We start from the raw sequence: 10,065 nt of genomic DNA, 5'->3' as shown, positions 1-10,065 counted from the left end.
TCACCATCTATGTTTGTTTCTGTTAACCAGTCTCATGACTGGACTGACAATGCAATGTAACGCCTTGAACTGCAAGGTAATGGTGGAATAGAAATCCCTAATGTAATGTAATGTAATTATCTGTTGTTGGCGATTTCCTTATTCTAGAGGAGGAATAAAAAAAACCCAGGAGTGAATAATAAAAAAGTATTTGACTAAGGTGGTCATTGACGAAGTATCCTGTCTTATGAATATATGTATCATTGCAAAACTAATTTTAAAAAAACAAACATTTTGCCAATGCCATATTTTTTTGGAAGTTAGGAATTCACAAAAACTATCACAGAGCATTTGTAGACATGTTTTGTGGAGTTATAGTTTGTGCACGATCGTATGATTCCTCATAAAAGTATGCATCTCAAAGGACTTGTTTTAAAAAAAAAAATCTAATAGATGCTGGCATTGTCATATTAATATAGGGACTCTGGATCATCTGTTATATTTTTGTCCATTGATACTTAGTTTCTGGAGGTCAATTTGGGGACAAATAAATCTTATTCTTGAGTCATATATTCCCTTAACCTATGAAGCCATAATTTGTGGTAAATTACTACACGTTAAGTCTACTTTGGATAAATATAAAAGCCATCTTTTCTTGATCTTGACGGGAATAGCTGTTAAAATGGTCACACATAATTGGAAAAGCCATGACAGAATGAATTACACTTTTTGGTGGGCAAATGTGTGTACCACATATAAATATGAGAGAATGAATGCGGAACATTTGGGGATCTAGTAATTCATTTAATAAAGTGTGGAGTCCATTGACTGCATTTTTTGCATGTATCTCTCCTTTTTTTAGTTTTTCCTTACACATCCAGGGTGGGGGGAATGAAATGTATTTTGAGGATTAAAATTACTTATTTATAATAATGTAATCACATAATATGTCTTACTAAATTAATAATTGGGAGGAGGGTGGGAGTAAATGATTGTTTTATATCTTACTTGTGTAATTAATAGTGCGTTTTATGTAGTATTTATGTTCAATTAATTGTATTGCACTGTCAAAGTTTGAAAATCAATAAAGTTTTTTAAAAAAAGGACTTGCTTTTTGTAATGAACTAATAAATTCAGAAGACTTATGATTAAATTTCGTCTTAACTTTGTATCATATACTGGCATGCTATAGCCTTCATTTTTAGAAGCAAATACCTGTGTAAATACTGGCACTTACATGGGTATATAGAAGACATATATAAAATGTGATTTTAGAAAGCCTGGTATTTGCTTGCATTATTTGTATGTTAAAAGGGGGTGTAAATTGAGCAGTCTATTGGTGGGGTCAGAGTGAGACAGAATGTTTTATATGTGTATTTCTCATCTCAAAAGAGGAATACAAAGGTATGTCCCCCAACAGTTCAACATCAGGATTTGTACAGTATATGCTGTCATCATAGGGTGCAAATGATCTTAGACTGAGAAAACTACATTGGGATTGGACTTGAACTTGATTACTGAGAAGGAAAAAAAGTATTGCTTAGTATTTGCCATTTCTCAATACATGGGTGTAAGCTAAGTAAGCTAAACCTTTCCGGAACTTTATTTTCTGTTTCGATCCTTCTTTCCCAAACCAGTTTTCAAGGCACTCTCAATATACACAGCCCATTCAAGTGATCCTCTGTCATTGTTGAGCACATGTCAGATCCAAAAATATGGAATAAACTTGCTCAACTGCAACAATCACCATCCACAAATCTGAGTCAAGTTAAATAAAATCAATCACATTGATATCACTCTGACATGGGGGGAATGAATCTCAAACACCCAAACAGCCGCAGTACACTGGCGTTTTTGCTGGAGTAATGAATATCATCTTCATTGGTTCAAAATTCCTACCCGGACTGTGTGATTTACTTTTCAAAATTCAACTGTGTTTCAAATAAGCTGATACTTAGCTTTCATCCGATGGGAGCTCTTGCAGTTTCGCTATTAAAGCTTTGTCTGGGGTTTCAATGTTCATACAGTTATACCATTGTTCACAGTCTTCATGCCCTTTGCATCACCACACATACAACTGCTGATAGTTCACAAGCTTTCATCAATCCCCCAACACCCCCCCCAATTGCTGACACCCCCTGAACTCCCAAACACCCCATCCAGATACTCCCAAACCCAAACACCCCACTCCGACACCCTCCAAACATCAACATCCCACCCCAATACCCCTAAGCCCACCATGACACCCTCCCACCTTTCTGAAGTAAGGCCAGCCAAAGGTATGCCCACTCCCTTCAACCGGCATGCCCGCCTCTTCAAAATGGTGGGCCTTTTCCTTTTCGGTGCACCCTGATTGGGCCAGATGCCTAAGGCCCCACCCATAGGGCCAATCGGAGCCTTAGGCCCCTCCCCAGTGCATCCCAGTGCCCACCAAGTAGGCATCCCTCCAGTCAGCCTTACTTCAAAAAGGTACAGGGGTAGGGGATGTTGGGGTGGGATGTTAAGGTTTGGGGGGTTCAGGGGTGGGATATTTGGGGGTTCAGGGATGTCAGCTGTGGGGGCATGTCAGGGAATCAAAGGGGCTGGCAGCAGTAAGGAGTAGGTTTCCCTCCTGCCAATCCACCATGGGGGGATGTCAGTGGATTGAGTGGTCCAGCGGCAGTAGGAAGTGGGCATCCCTCCTGCCAATCTCAGTTTGGGAGTGTCAGGGGTTTGGAGGGGGTTGGCAGGAGGGAGTGGGTATCCCTTCTACCAATCTTGGATTGAGGGAGTTCAGTGGGGCCAGCAGCAGGATTGAGTGGGCATCCCCCCTGCCAATCGTGATGGGAGGGGGGTGTCAGGCGGTGTTAAGCAGGAGAGAGTGGGCATCCCTCCTGCCAATTTTGGGTGCTGTCGGAGGGCCCTCTGCCACAGGCAACTCAACTGATTGTGGCAGGGGTATTTTCTTTCCAATCAGTGGAGCTGGCAGGACTCTCTGAAACCACGGCTTCAGGGAGTCCTGTTGGCTCAGCTGATCAGGGATTCCCTTGTCATGATCAGCTCAGCTAGCCGTGTCTACTTTTAACATTTGAAATGTACATTTCAGGCATCTGTTGCTGCTCTAGGGAGATGCCTAGGGCTGCTTAAACTCGTCCAAGTGAAACAATGCCCACGCCCAGCCTTGGGTGAGCTTAGGTATCCCTACCCATCTCCCTAGACCCAAAACAAATCCCTCAGTGTAAGCATCCTGCCTTGGGGAGTTTTTTGTAAAAATGTCCATCCCGATTGGCTGCCAGATGGGGGTGAATGGTCTATACCAGTGTCTGTCAAATTTTTTTTTAGCTCCAGCACGCTAAACGAAGCAAACATTTTTCGCAGCACATTAAATGGAGCAAATGTTTTTCATTGCACATTATAATTGAAATTATAAAATTGCAAACCAACAAAAAATTTAATCTGAGAGTTATTTGTTTAACCCTTTAATTGGCAGATGGTGAAACGGCTACTTTACGTAACTTGATGTTGTACGAGAGCAACAGTGCCAAGGTAACAGGCATTTGGAGATGCAGATCTCCCATAAGAGCCATAAAAACACATGTTGCTTCTGAGCAACAATGCCAAATAAAGGGTTAAAGTTCTTTAAGCTATGTATGGGTAATAATAACAATGGTGACACTAAAGTAGATAGAATACAATTGCTAATCAATGTGATGGATGCGCTTGTTTTTGAGTACAAATTAACTCAAATCATGGCTCGATAGTCAACAAGCAAACACGCGTTGTATCATCCACTATCTACAGTCGTTCTCTTTTTTTCAATTTAATTTTGGTCAGAGCTGAAAATCCAAGTTCAGAAAGATAAAGAGATTCTAATGATAGCAAAGCCTTGATTGCTTTGTTGCTCAAGTTAGGATAACTACTTGCCCTTAATTTTCAAGGACCAATCATGTGAAAGAATGATGCTTGTCTGGGCGGTTGTATCCATAGCACATAGACACTCATAATATTGGCAGACTCTTGCATATGTGACATATGTGTTATCTATTTTAGTATATACTAATGAAAGGAATTTAAAAAAATAAAGTAAAATTCTGGAATTTCTCATGGCACACCCAGAAACTCTTCAGGGCACACCACTGTGCCTTGGCATACAGTTTGAGATGCACTAGTCTATGCACTGACACCCCAACTGCATCAAAACATCCATCATTGTGTCAGCCTTGTGAGCAGGTACATTGTCTTGCAAAGAAGAGACCTCCTTTCCACAGCTTCCCTCTCCTTTTTACTTTCCATGTGTTCTTTAATTGGCACAGCAAGTTTCAGTAGTATTCTGCATCAACTGTTTGGCCTCTTGGAAGATAGTCAGTTATTACAACTCCTTCCTGATCCTAAAACACCGTGGCCATGACCTTTCCTGCTGACTAGGGTCTTTAATTTCCTTAGCCTTAGAGAACCTGAGTGCCACCATTGCATGGACTGTTGTTTTGTCTCAGGATCATAGTGGTGTAACCATGTTTCATCATTCCAAAATGATGGCACCAGCTCACTGAAAATGCTGCAAAATCAACTTGGAAATGTCCACTCAATGTAATATCTCATCAGAATTCAAACATTTGGGCATCCACTTGGCTGACAGCTTCTGTATATGCATATACATTCCCTGGATATCTGTAGTGACTCAGCAATTGTTTTAGCCAATATTTGTTGATTTGCCAAAATCAGGTCATGGACAAGGTCAACAATTTCAGGAGTTGACACTGTTTGAGGCCTCCCAGACCTTGCGGCATCTATGGTCTCAAAATCTCCATGCTGAAAGTTTGCACACCACTTCTTCACTGTGGAGTATGATGGGTATTTGTCACTCAATGTTTGCATCATACATTCATGAATTTCCTTTGGAGTTTTCTTCTGCAGGAATAGGAACTTCATGCGTCCCATATTTGAAAATTCCACACCTTTCATTGACATGGTTCAATCAATGATCTGAAACAATGTCAAAACATAGCATTACGATTCTGCAAATTGGCACTCTTCAGCTACAGTGGCAAAATAACACTCAGAATGTAGGAAGCTGGTTGGGCTGAGAACTTTTCAGCACCTCCTTGTAAAGTGCCCCACTGCTCTACTGGCATGCCGATGTGACCAGTCAAGTACAATGCTGGCTCCTCCCACGTCCAAATGGTCTGGATCAGGACGTTTTGAACTTGGACATTTTTGCGGTCGAACAAAGTTGGACATCCTGGTGACCAAGTTGTCTTAAGTAGGTGATTTAAAAAAATAAAATAAAAATTTAGATGTCTTACAGGGCTGCCAGTTTTGAAAATGGCTGTTTCTCTGCCTCTGACTTTGGACAACTCGCAGGAAGCATCTAAAGTTGGACTTAGGCCCTCTTTTACTACGGTGCGCTAACCGCTAATGCGTGCATGTTAGTCTATGGACGCATTTAGCGTGTGCTAATTCAATTAACGCATGTTAATCGGTGAACGCACCTTAGTAAAAGAGGGGGTTAGATGTCCTATTGAAAATGTTTCTTCACATCACTGGCTTGCATTTAACTTGTCAGTGTTTACGCTGCTTACTGTTTTCTTCATTTAGATCCTTTTTACATTCTTTTGAAAGATATTCTTGTGGTTCTTATAGCCTCTTTCACCTCACCTTTTAACTATGTTGGCTATCATTTAGCCTTTATTAGTGCTTTCACTCCAGTAATTAGCAGCCTCCAAAAGCATTACCTCTGGCATCAAGTCCTGCATTCTACTAAGGAATAGATGTAATATACTCCCACACTTGTTGGTTGCCAAACCAGTTACTCCATGAAGTTGACACTTCTTTAATCTAGGATCTTTACCTCCCTCGCATTTCCTGATGTGATTTTTATCCAGTTTATACTGGGGTAGATTTGTTAGGGAATGGGCAACATTCTGAGGAAGGGGAAGCCTATTCTGAAAATGCTATCCTGGAGTTTCTGGATTTTAACTTTCTATATCAATGTAATGCAAACTGTATGCCACGGCACACTCTGGGTGTGCCACAAGATGCTGGCGCCAGCTGACTGCCTATAGGACGTGCTAATAACAGCAAGAGCCTATGCCTCTTCTCCTTGCCAGTGCCTCTCCTGCTCCAGCACCCCCCACTAGCTCAGGGTCCCGTCTGGAGATCCTTCACGCATGCGCTGATGTTGACGTAATACAAGTTTTTTTTTACAAGTTTTATTTAAAATTTGATGAATCGCTTAATTATGCGCATGACATCAACACGTCAATGGCCGCACATTTCCAGGGTGCCCTCCAGCTGCAGCTGGGAGTTTACCATGCCACTCAGTATAAAAGTTTGTGGTTTCCAGAATTCCCTCTCATATTGGTACCCGCATGTACCTCCTCCCCCAGCACTACTTATAATCTTATCTAGGTGACAGGTGAGGTCTGCCTCCTTTGCACTTGGCAAGCTGGTGACCAAACAATCTTCAATTCCACCAGCCAGCCATCTATATGCCTAACAATTGAATGTCAAACTAAAATTGATGTCCTAGCCCTTCCCTTCTGGGCAGAAGCTCCTGAAGTTACACCTTTAGTGGGAGAGGTGGAGGCTAGGTCCTCATTGCAGAATCACCTTCTACCTTTGCAGGTGGCCTTTCTCCTCCATGGCATCAAACAATATTACTGCACTGGAAGTGGGACTCCAAGTCTGGCCTCCAGGCACTGGACTCATTCCTTAAATACTAGGAGCTCTTTGCACCAAATACATACAGGTGACCTCTCACCAACTGGGAGTTGATCAAACATGTGACACTCAATAGAAAAGACTGGCTTGTCCCAATCTCATTACTGGTCTTCATATTGATGAGTTTCAGTGGCGTACTGGGGGGGGGGGGGGATGGGGACAGTATGCCCCAGGTGCAGACAATAAGAGGGTGGTTCCAGGCAGTGACATGGTGGGGGTGAGAGGTGCCTGGGGCAATGGCATCCCTCCCCCACCCTCTTCTCAGCCCCCTCCTGCCGTGCGCATGCCACTTCCCTTCCCTCGTACCTCTGCAACATTCCTGGTGTGAGCAGCAACCCCCAAACTGCTGTCTCACCAGCATTGTCTAGATGCGGGTCCAGGAAGTGATGTCAGAGGAAGATCCAATGCTGGTGCAACAGCAGCTTGGGGGTTGCTTGCTCACGCCAGGAACTTTACAGAGGTACAGGGGAAGGGAAGCGGTGTGCACACAAGGCAGTGGTGAGGAGGAGGGAAGAGGGGAGAAAGGGTGCCTTCACTCTCACCACGACGTTGCCTTGGGTGGACCCCCCACCCTCACCCCCACCCATACTACGCCATTGCTCCCGGGGCATCATCTACGGCATAGTCCAGGAACTTCTCCTTCCAGCAGCGGCAGCCTGAGCATTTACAACTCACTGCTCTTTTGATATCAGGCCTTCCTTTCTACTGGGTCTTGCCTTCATGGAAGCAGGAAGTAGGCGGGACCTGGTAGACAAGAAGGCCTGATGCCGGCAGAGCAGCAGGTTGTGAAGACTGTCAACAATGAAAGAAAGAGAGGTACCCATCGTGGGGAGGGGGGGATAGAGAAATGCTGAACCATGCACCTGATTGGAGAGAGGGAAGGTGAGGAAGAAAGCCATCCAATTGGGGGGAAGGGAGAGGAGAGAGTGATGCCAAACCATGGGGAAGGGAGAGAGAGAAAGGAAAAAGAGGAAATGCTATAGCATGGAGGGGAAGGGAGAGATGGAAGGGAAGGAGAGGAGAGAGATGCAAGGGCATGGGGGAGGGAAGGGAAGGAGACAAAGATTCCAGACCATCGGAAAGAGAGGGAGGGAGCAAAAGGAAGGAGAGGAGATGCCAGACCATGGAGGGGGAGGGGGAGATGGAAGGAAAAGAGAGGAGAGAGATCACAGGGCATGGGGAAGCAGATGGCATACAAATGGCGTGAGTTGGGGTGAGAAGGAGGGAAAAAAAAGAGAAGAGAGAGATGGGGAAGGAGTGGAGACAGAAAGAGAAAAATGGAAGGGACATAGAAAAAGGACGGATGCTGGATGGAATGGAGAGTGAAGAGAAGATGAGGAAAGCAGAAACCAGAGATGACAAAAGGTAGAAAAAAAAGATTTCTTTTGTTGTTGATGCTTTAGAATAGTGTTTTAGCTGTATTGGTAAACATTTATAAATAGAAAATGGTAATCTTTTTATTGTACTAATTTTAATACTTTTAAAACTAACTTTTGAAGACCAAAATCCCCTTCCTCAGACAGTAGCATACTGAGGGGGGAGGGGAAGGGGAGCAGTCTGCTCTGGGTGCAACTCCTGGGGGGGGGTGCCTCCGATCCCTTCAGTTTCCCAATGCTTCAGCCATCAGTGTCAGCCTACAGTTGAAGATGCTGCAACCGTTGACCTGGAAGTTTTCCCTCCGCAATGTCCTGCCTCTGCAGGGACAGGAAGCTGAAGCAGAGAGGGAAACCTTTCGGAGTTGCCGAAAGCAGTGTCTTCTACTGACTGACACTGATGGCGGCCCAAAGGCTGCAGGCAAGCAGGATTCAAACAAGAAAAGAAAAAGGTAGGGAATGTTCATGAAACCTGATTTCCCCCCCCCCCCCCCCTCTTGATTGAGGCTGGCAATTGAGTAAAGCTTATGAAAGTAAAAGCAAAGCTATCTACCTGTTTCTTTTCTGACCATTCTTTTCATTACATGGTTATTACTAAAAATATATTTTTTATATGGAGGGGGTTGTTTAAAAAATGATCAGCCCCAGGTGTCACATACTCTGGTATGCCACTGGTGAATTATTAAGTTGCTAATGGAGTAAGAATATGTAAATTAAAGTCCTTTAAGATTATTTGTTATGTTATGCTATGCTTTTATTTCTTTACTTTTAATTTTCCTTCAAAACCCTTAGCCTGTACTCCAGATGTCTTGATAAATGCTAAAATAACTTTAAATGTTAAATTATAGTCTCAATCCCTTGATTTAAATCACGTTATATACACTATTAGTGTTCCATCCATTTTTGCTACATTACATGACTTATTTGGACACTATTTTGTTTTCCATTCTTTCATTCAGTTGATACTGTGTACACATTATGGAAACTTCGAATAAATCATGGACCTCTGGTCTGAGCTTTACAGTAGATAAAGCCAATTCACTTATGAATGAATTTGAAACATTAAGCACCACTGCCAATTCCATTGAATCAGCAGATATTAATGACATTATTATCAAATATAAACGAATTGTGAGATTGGAATTGAATGGTTCAGCTTTAGTTGAATATTGCAAGAAAGAACACATTCCTCGTGGATTGAGGGTTCATCTAGAACCACAGATGTTTAGAGATGATACTGATTTCATTAACTGTTGGAACAAAATTCTTAACAAATGTTCACTGGACATTATGTTATTAGTGATAGAACGCAGCAAGAAAGTTATCAACACACAAAAAGCTCTATTAGACACCGACTTTATTAATTTGAAATCCAAACTAGGAGAACAGGAGTTTGACATTAAATTTAAAGACATTACCAGCCAAGTCGACAAACACAAAGAATCTGTAAGAAAACAAAAAATGAGAAAATTAGCAAGAGACCAGAAAGATTATGAATCAGGTCGGGTATACCCTTGGATGTACAGAAAGAATGATGCCATTACTGTTTCAATACCTTCAGGTGTCCAAACCACACAAAGCTCTTCTATCAGCAGTGATTCTTCAGCTGATTTTTTAGCCACAAGAAGACAAAATTACCGGAGACAAAGAGGTGGCAGAAACAACAGACGAGGACGACAACAAAGAAATCTGTATCGACCGTAGTGAATTTATCATCATATCAACTCAATCCCATAGAAGAACACGTTCTATCTTTGGGTCTATCTTTTGTACCGTCAAATCACTTCAATGCTTTTCAATTCCGTATAGATTTTGAAAAATTTATACGTTCATTACAATTAAAAATCTTCTTTAAAGACAAAAAGATTTCTGACCGTTCGGTGGTTTATAATAAATCAAATTGGGTTCCACCAGGTCCAATTGACTCTACTTTAACAGTGTTTAAAGAGTTAATATTACAAGAGATAGACCAAATGAAGTTTTCCTTCAGAAATAACAATTTAACAAGGATGGA

The sequence above is a fragment of the Geotrypetes seraphini genome, chromosome 15, assembly GCF_902459505.1.
Source record: "Geotrypetes seraphini chromosome 15, aGeoSer1.1, whole genome shotgun sequence".
In the NCBI taxonomy this organism is placed as follows: domain Eukaryota; kingdom Metazoa; phylum Chordata; class Amphibia; order Gymnophiona; family Dermophiidae; genus Geotrypetes; species Geotrypetes seraphini.
Note: the sequence above shows the minus strand (reverse complement) of the source record.